This window comes from Phodopus roborovskii, unplaced genomic scaffold, assembly GCF_943737965.1.
Source record: "Phodopus roborovskii unplaced genomic scaffold, PHOROB, whole genome shotgun sequence".
Classification (NCBI taxonomy): Eukaryota; Metazoa; Chordata; class Mammalia; order Rodentia; family Cricetidae; genus Phodopus; species Phodopus roborovskii.
The window spans coordinates 106,861-115,765 of NW_026126284.1; positions in this window are offsets into that span (position 1 = coordinate 106,861).

Sequence of the window (8,905 nt, forward strand, 5' to 3'; positions counted from 1 at the left end):
ATAGCATGGCTCTGTCCAGAAAACAAACATGTTCAACAATGGAATGAATTAAAGACCATGGCATATAATCAAAACACAGGTGGACATTTGAATTCTGATGAGGAAATTCAGAAATAAAAAATGGAAAAACAAAACAATAGCACCTTCAAAAATGGTGCAGGTAAAACTGAATTTTTATATGAAGAATTGAAATAGATTCATTTACATCCACCTGCACAAGACTCAAGGCCAAGTGTGTTAATTTTCCCAACAGAAAATCAGACACACTAAAACAAAAACAAGACCAAGTGTGGAAAACTGACAAAGGAGACAACTTCCTGAACAGACCAACAATTAATAAATGGGACCTCATAAAACTGCAAGGATTGTGTAAGACCAAGGACACTTAACTGTGAAAGCAATTACATCATGAAAAAAAATTGATTTCCGCAGTTCCTAGTGCTAATGCCAACTACAATAAAAGCAGGGAACAAAACTCCTTCTTTCCCCCTCCCTTTTTGTACTGTGACCACCATTGCATTGGTCAGTGAACTCAGTTCATACACAGGTCCCTCTTCATGGGTAAGTCCTTCATTAAATCAGAGGGATTAGAAGAAACACATCTCCTGTGGTATTTTCTATTTCACAAAACAATGAGTGTCCTGCCTGGAAGCAATGCAAAACTGTCTACCCAGGACAAAGCACCAGAGTCTGGATTAAAATTACAACAACTCATCAATTAAGCCACAGGACTCATTAGCATAAACAACTTGTTCCTAAGTTTCCTAATGCTGTGTCACTGTAATACAGTTGGTTCTTCCTGTTCTGGCAACAACACAACTATAAAATTGCTTTTACTACTTCCTCATAACTGCTACTATTATGAATCATATGTATCTGTGTTTTCTGATTCTAAACATCTATATGGAAGTCCATCCTAATTGGAAAGTGAATACTGAGTAGTTTAAACTTCCCACCATAAACTGTGCACACATCAATTCTGTCAGTTTTCATTCACATGGAAAAAATGACTGCATGCTGCTAAGGAGACATGAGTGACAGGGAATGGTGAGAAGATATTATAAGACAGCATTATTCAAAGTCATGTGCTACATGTGAAGAAGAAGAAACTTATCCCATTTTGGCTGGAGATTTGTGCCACACTCAAGAGCAAATACCTTGCTAATGTGAACCAATGGATTTGGTTATTAAAGGAAGTATACAAATGTTGAAGGATGATAATCAGACAATAAATCACAAGAGGAATGCAGAACAACTCAAAAACATTGTAAACAAATCCACAGTGGCCTTGGTACAGACAACCACAATCCCAATACTTGGAAATTATGAAATCACAACTCTGCTATATTGTGGGACTTTTCCATTATGGTAACTCCAGCAGCTGGTTGCCTACCATTTCCCCCTTCAATGTACACTAGAAACTATTCCTTCTATTTTGATTTGAATGCTGGAGACATGTTCCACACAGAATTCCTTTTCTGGTAACTGCAATGGACATATGACTACTGGACTCAAATTTGTAATTTGAAAACTCAGAGATGGTTCAGCCCATTTTAATTTAAGTATTTAGTTTGTAAAATAAGAGGGAAGTAAGTTCATTGATCTGGAGAATAAAAGGCTGGGAACAAAAGTCACCTGAGCTGACAAAAGAGTGCTGTCTCAGAAACATTTTCTATAATTATGGAGATACAGCTTTAATATGTCTTCCAAGGCAGAATTCACTCCACATATTTAAATGAGTAACAAACCCAAATATCTTTAAGAACTCTGAGCATCAAACTCTGGCTAATCTCAAAGAGGTGATGTTGTGCAATTTTATTTTAGTATATGTTAATCTCTTTATGCCTATGAACATATTTTAAATGATGGTGAGAAAGGTGATGTTGAATTTATTTAGCTCTAGGAAGATGTGGTTATTTGAATGTCTAGAGCATCCTGATGGTCTAATGAAGTGCTGACTGACCAAGAACAAGACAGAAGAAAGGATAGGCAGGGCTGGAAGGCAGATAGAATAAATAAATATGAGAAGTGCAGCACAGAATGAATATGAGAACTCCAGCAGAAGAGATGAAGGGGCAAGGAAAGCACATACAGGTATCTTAAGACAGAGCAAGAGTAAATAAAAATAAGATACACAGAAGTAAGGAATGAAAAAAAATCACAGAGGCCAAAGGTGGATGGGGTAACTTAAAAAAAAAAAAAAAAAGTTATTTATTTGGAAGCAGGATGGGGATCCCTCCCAAAAGACTGAATTGCAAAAATCACAAAAATAAGACAGTCTGGAATCGATTTTCCATCCCATGTATGATGTCATCCTTAATCCTTTATTATGTTCAGTCCAAAGGATATACTTCTAACAATTTAAAAAGGGACAGAAGAGTTTAAGTGCAGCCACTAAGATGGTTGAAGAGTTACAGAGAAAAAAAAATCTATCTTTTCGACCTTAAATTGTGACCTACAGTATAGAGGTGTCTCAATACATTTTAAAGATGTATTAGAGCCTGTGAATCACACACATACAAAGGATGAAAGACACAAATACAGAAAACATTAAGGACAAGTCACATGTCTATACCATGTCCTTAGACCAAAATTCCTTTTGACTTATTTTAACTTCAGATTATGGCTGATTTTTACCTCTGAGCATTATGCCTCACAGAAAGCCATGTTTGCTTCTGTGCAGGACCAGGAGTTCATCTAAACTAGGTCTTCCTGATGTCTAGGACAGGGCTGTGACATCACTGTAGATAACTCCCTTTTTAAGCTTTAGTTTATGTAATGTATATGACTGTCTGCTCCCATGCATTTGTGCACGGTACCTGCAAAGAAGTGGTGGAAGATGTCATTCTGTAAATATGGTTCTGTAATTGGTTAATGAATAAAGCACTGTTGGCTAATACCAAAGCAAGATAGGTGAGATTGGAGACTAGGAGGACAGAGGGAGAAGTAGGGAGGAGATTCAAGATGTAAGATACAAAGAAAGCAGAGTGCTGGCCCCTCACTCTGCTAAGATAAGGCCACATGGAAATACTTAGATTAATAGAAATGGTTTAATATTAAGACACAGCTAACCAATAAGAAATGCTAGTAACAGGCTAACAACTTTATATCTAATACAAAGCCTCTGTGTGTTACTTGGGGGCTGGTGCAGCAGTGAGAACAGGAAAACCACTCATAACAGGATGTTTGTCTGAAGCCACCTAAGCAAAGTACCTGCAAAGGGTAGGACAGGGTACCATCTCCCTTTAACTCAAGTTACAGAAGATGGCTGGCTGTCATGGTTTCTGGTAATGGAACATGTGTCCTCTGTAACAACAACCAGTGCTGTTGACTGCTAAGCTATATTTCTAATCAGCTTCATTATTTAAAATTTATTCTCATGCCTTTTATTTAAACTGTATTTCACCAATTTACCCCTTCATGCCTTTTCTCCATTCCTTCGCATATTCTTCCCTTGAAATTCCTTTCTTGTTAAGCATGTATGAATGAATTTGTATGCACAAACATGCCAATAAAACCAATTGAGTACAATTCTGCTGGTTGTGTATATATGGTTGAGCACTGAACATGTGGTATTGGATATGCAATCAGGGAGCTCCTCCTTTCCAGAGGCTAATACTTTCAGGTGTAAGGGTATGGACACAAAGTGATCTGGGCTACCTTAGTCAGGAATCAGTATCAAGAATAAGAAAGATGGGGTGGTAATTAGCTTAGCTAACAATTGCTTGTGACAAGGCCCTGAATTCCTAGAGCTTTGGGGAAGACTATGGATACTGTCCTGATCCAGTCACAATCCGCCTTTGTTCTATGGTCCTTCCACCACACCCAATGAGAGACAGGCCAGCTGCTGGCACCACCCATTTCCTCCAAGAAGACTGAAGAACACTGAAGAAGCTCCACCCACAAAAGCTGCAATGCTAGCCACTGGGCAATCCTGCCTTGCATCTCAATTGCTGCAAAGGGCTCTAAGGACGGTGGACAAGAGGGCAGTGGAATCGACTTTCTCCACGTTGCTTGGGCCAACGCTAGGTAAGTCTTCCAAAAGCTCCTAATCCACAGGTTTCGTGCCATCAGCAGAAGGCAGATGTCCTTAAAGCCTCTGATTTCAACAACTGTGGAGGACCTGGGGTGGCTGTCCATACTGCCAGCTAGTAAGTCCCTGTTACTCTAATCATTCAGGTAAAATATTATCCTTCTCAAGAACTCTGATGCTTTTGACGGATGGTAGCTTTGTCAGCTTAAAGCAGCAGCCAAGGCTCCAAGTGTTACAAAACAGATTTCAAAAGTGGAAATCTTAAGGTTGCTACTGTTTATAGACTTAACATTAATCAATAAAGTTTTAACAGTATTAAATACCATACTATGCCACTATATGATCAGAACTAAGTATAAACTTACAATTAAGGTGCTTTTCATTGTGCTAATAATTTACCAGTTGTATGTGTTAATTCTTTCAGCCAAATCATTTATAACATGAGTATGCTGCTAGTGTGTCTTAATATTTATGATTTTGCAAAATCAAAGGATTCTTTTAAGTTCCAGGGAGCTGAATTGGATCCATTTACAGGTCAGATCCACTCCAAATAATTATTAGTCAATATTTCCCTGGCCTTGGGAATTCCTAACCTTGTCCTGGGACCTCCTTGGGAGACCCTCCCCCACCTTACTTCTCCCATTAAATACTTAGACCTAATGTACAAAAACTTAACCTTGTTCTCTGCTCTGCTAACATCTTGTCAGATCTCAAAGAGATGCCAGAGCTCCATACTGTCAGAACTCTGATGAAACAACCAACTACCAGGACAGGGCAACATCCCAGCTTTCTTGGATCCCCCAAAGATGATCTAAGCCCCCAAGTCAACAGGAAGTGGTCTCGACAACTCAATGTCTTTATTCCCTAACCTGCCACGCCCAGCCCCCACCATTGTAATAACAATAAGAGGTAGAAATGTCAGGAACTAGCAACCAGCTGACCCCCCCCCCTGCTTGCCCACGATGATGGGCGGGACGCTCATGGCCATGTCATTGCTATGTCAGCCTAACCTGGTGGCTCAAAATTTACCTGGCTGCCAGAGGACTCAGTTATGCATGCTCAAGCCACCCTTTTAAAGCAAGCATGCAAAGGGTGCCTCTCACTCTTGCTCTCCGTCTTGGTCTCCCTCTCTGGCCTCTGTCTCTCTCTCTCTCCTGCTTTCGGTTGGCCCCTAGCTACCCCCTCTTTCTCTACCTTCTCTCAATAAACTCCATGTGGGCACTGAGTCTCATATTTGTGTTTCTTAGGCATTAGCTGCAGCAAAAGCACAACATTAGTGCCGAAACCCAGGCAGGCTCTCCTTGAGGGTCACTGGCAGCTGTCTGCTGGTGGGCAGCCAGCCAGAGATACTTGAGATCCTGTTTCTGATACCAGGGGTTGCATCAATCCCCCGTTCACTGGAAATACCACCCCATACTGGCTTCAATTAGGTAAGGTACCCTTTTAAATTTTAACCCATTTCCTTAAGGTCGGGGACATTCCTCAAGGGTGGAAGACATACCGCCCAGGGCGGTATATCTACTCCGCTCTTGGACTGCTGAGTCCTTCCAGCCTCTGTTGGCCCTGGCAACATTTTTGGGCTGACAAGCTTCGAATAACGCTCTGCCATTCTCGCTTATGGTGTGGCCACACTCTTGAGTTCCAAGACTGCATGGTCACTTTCTCTCCACCCATTGGGAATAAACCGGCCAAGAAAATACACCCCACCACTCCACTGGGATGCCTGATAGAAAATTTAAAACCCTTTCACTTAATGCCACTTACTTTTGTACTGAAAAGTAGCCTAGATTCCCCTAGAAAATAATTCAAATTGGCCACGTAAACGGCCCTCTAGATCCCAATATTTTACAGGATCTTTCAAATAACTGCCAGCGAACAGGTCGATGGAAGGAGTTTTTCCTATATCTCTGCTAAACATTCTGCTAAACAATCTTTCCCTAAATTTGTTTCAGTTCTCTTCCCACCACACTCAAATTTTCCTGCCTGCCCCAGCTGCAATCTGTCTCAGTGTGGTGGTCTGAGCTGAGGCAGCATCAGCTTTAGACAAAATTACATCTCAAAACTTTACGATTTCTGCCAACTGTTGGGAATATGTTTATGGCAGCCACCATCTTGACCATGTGGCCTAGCTTCACCCGCCATGGTTCTTCTTTCTGCTTCATCAGCCATCTAGGCAGATGGAGTCTAGCCAGCTTCTGCCGCCAACAAAACCTGTAATACATTTACCTTTTGCCTTTTATTCTTTGTCTGTAATATCTTTTTTCTCTGATTATGTTATACATAGCTTCACACTCTAGTCCTTCTCAATTTACCCAGTCCTGTATAATATATCTGTACACTTGATTTCAACTTAACTTTAAGTAAATGTAAGCTAACTTCATACAACTTAAATTCAACTGTTCTAAGTCTCAAATATTTCTAAATTATTATGTGCCTTTAAATGGTGGTAAACATTTAAGGTTATAAATGTCTATTTCAAGCTAAGAAATTATTTATGCCAACCAGTCTTTCCTATAAGCTGTATATAAATGTTAAGCCTCTATTATCAAAGGGAGTATTTCTCTACCTCTTTGTCCTTTACAGTTATATGTCTAACCTACTAAGTTAAAACCATTTACAGTCAGGCTGCATGGCTCTGAGTAAAACATCTCCCCACAGACTCTCAGCTTAGATCCAGTTTTCCAGAAAGATTAATTAATTACAGGGATAAAGCCATACCTAGCCACCTATGTGCTTAAGGCAAGTAACTAAAGAATATTTTGTATACTAAAGTATGCTAAACAGTCAGACAGCCCTAAAATGCTCAGAGATCTAGAGAATATGGCATTTAAAATGTTTCATTAAAAAGCTTTTATAACAGAGAGACAGGCCAGTTGCTGGCACCACCCATTTTCTCCAAGAAGAGTGATAGACACTGAAGAAGCCGCCCACAAAAGTGAACTAGCCACTGAACAACCCTGCCTTGAATCTTAACTGCTGCAAAGGGCACTAAGAACTGTGGACAAAAGGGCAGTGGAGTAGATCTTCTCCAAGTTGCTTGGGCCAATGGTAGGTAAGTCTTCCAAAAGCTCCTAATCCACAGGTCTCATTCTATCAGTGGAAGGCAGACATCTTTAAAGCCTCTAAGCTCAACAACTGTGGAGGACCTCAGGGTGGCTGTCCATGCTGCCAGCTAGTAAGTCCCTATTACTCCCTAATCATTGAGGTAAAATTTTATCCATCTCAAGAACTCTGATGTTTTTGATGACTGGTAGCTTTGTAAGCTTACAGCAGCATCCAAGGCTCAAATTGTTACAAAACAGATTTCAAAACTGGAAATCTTAAGGTTGCTAGTATTCATAGCCTTAACATTAATCAATAAAGTTTTAATAAGCTATTAATTAAATTCTGAGGGAGTACTGAACATCATACTATGCCATTATTCGATCATAACTGTAACTATAAGCTCACAATTAAGGTTCTTTTCATTGTGGTAAGAATCTGCCAGTTGTGTTAATTCTTTCAGCCAAATCATATTAACATGTGTATGCTGATAAAGTGTCTAATATTTATGTTTCACAAACCCAAAGATTCGTTGGGTTCCAGGGAGCAGAATTGGATCCATTTACAGGTCAGATTCACTGCAAATAATTATTACTCAACTTTTTCTTGGCCGTGTGACTTCCTAACCTGGTCCTGGGACCCCCTTGGAAGCCCCTCCCCCACCTTACTTCTCCCATTAAGTACTAAGACCTAAGTGTCAGAAACTTAACCTTGCCCTCTGCTCTGTTAACATCTTGCCAGGTCTCAAAGAGATGCCAGAGCTCCATACAGTCAGGACTGCGATGAAACAACCAGCTACCAGGACGTGTCAGCACCCCAGCTTTCTCGGATCCCCCAAAGATGATCCCAAGTCAGCAGGAAGAAGTCTTGAAAACTCAAAGTCCTTATTCCCTTCCCTGCCACACCCAACCCCCACCTTATTAATAACAATAAGAGGTGGGATTTTTAGGAACTAGCTGCCAGCTGTCCCCTGCCCCCAAGGATGGGCGGGACACTCATGGCCTTGTCATGACTATGTCAAGCTTTACCTAGCTGCCAGAAGACTCACTTATGCATGTGCAAGCCCCCCCTTTAAAAGCAAGCACACCCCTCTCTCTGGTGTCTCTCTGTCTGCCCACCTCTTGATCTCTGTCTCTCTCTCTCCTGTTTTCCTTGGCCAACAGCTACCCCCTTTCTCTCCCCTCTCTCAATAAACTCAATGTGGGCGCTAAGTCTGGTTTATGTGTTTTATAGGTATTAGCTACAGCAAAGGAACAACAATAATAAATTAATAATGACAGTACTAATAATAACGATGATGATAATAATAACAAAATAATAGTGACACTGATAATGATAATAAAAAATAATAATAACAACAGCAGCAGCAGCAATGATAGAATACTAAAAATAACGATAATGATAATAATAATGGTAATAATAATAACAATATTATTGTAAGACCCTCAGAAAGAGGAGTCTTCCAGGTTCAGTCGATACCCCAAGAACTCAATATCCAGTCCAGTTGCTGCAAAACGCAAGAGGCTTCACTGAACAGGAAACATTTGTGCAAACGGGCTCCTCCAGCATGCAGGCTAGAGAGAATCCCCCTCCCCTGGGCCCAGGTGTTTTTAAAGGCAAACCCACAAGCTTAGGGAGGGGGTGGGACCCTCTGTCCACTGAGTATGTGACCCTTGGATGCCGGATGGTCTAGCTATTAGAGTCAGCAGACCTTAGGGCCTCAGGGTGTGCTAATTAATTTTGTCGGGGCAAACCAGCTGCAGCTATCACTTTGTTTCCTAAGGACCCTATTAACCACCTGTTGACTCACAGGAAAGGAGGGGCAGAAAG